The following is a 454-nucleotide window of genomic DNA, read 5'->3' as shown; positions in this document are numbered from 1 at the left end:
AGTATTGTGAGAGAGTGCAACAATGGGTCGTGCGAAAAAAGAACAAAAAAATCAAGAGACTACCGAAACAAACTGGGGCCTGTTCCAAAGACTCACTCACTATCTTAACAATCAAGTACGGGCTCAGGTCTTTCTGTGTGGAGTTTGCATGTTCTCCCCGTGACTGAGTGGGTTCCCTCCAGGTACTTTGGGTTCCCTCCAGGTACTTTGGCTTCCTCCCACCTCCAAAGACATGCACCTGGGGATAGGTTGATTGGCAACACTAAATGGTCCCTAGTGTGTGAATGTGAGTGTGAATGTTGTCTGTCTATCTGTGTTGGCCCTGCGATGAGGTGGCCTTCCGTCCGAATGCAGCTGAGATAGGCTCCAGCACCCCCTGCGAGTCCGATAGGGACAAGCAGTAGAAAATGGATGGATGGATGTATAGTTGAATTGATCCATATGAGCATGTCCA

Source organism: Nerophis ophidion, linkage group LG15, assembly GCF_033978795.1.
Source record: "Nerophis ophidion isolate RoL-2023_Sa linkage group LG15, RoL_Noph_v1.0, whole genome shotgun sequence".
NCBI classification, from domain to species: domain Eukaryota; kingdom Metazoa; phylum Chordata; class Actinopteri; order Syngnathiformes; family Syngnathidae; genus Nerophis; species Nerophis ophidion.
This window is presented reverse-complemented; position numbering follows the sequence as displayed.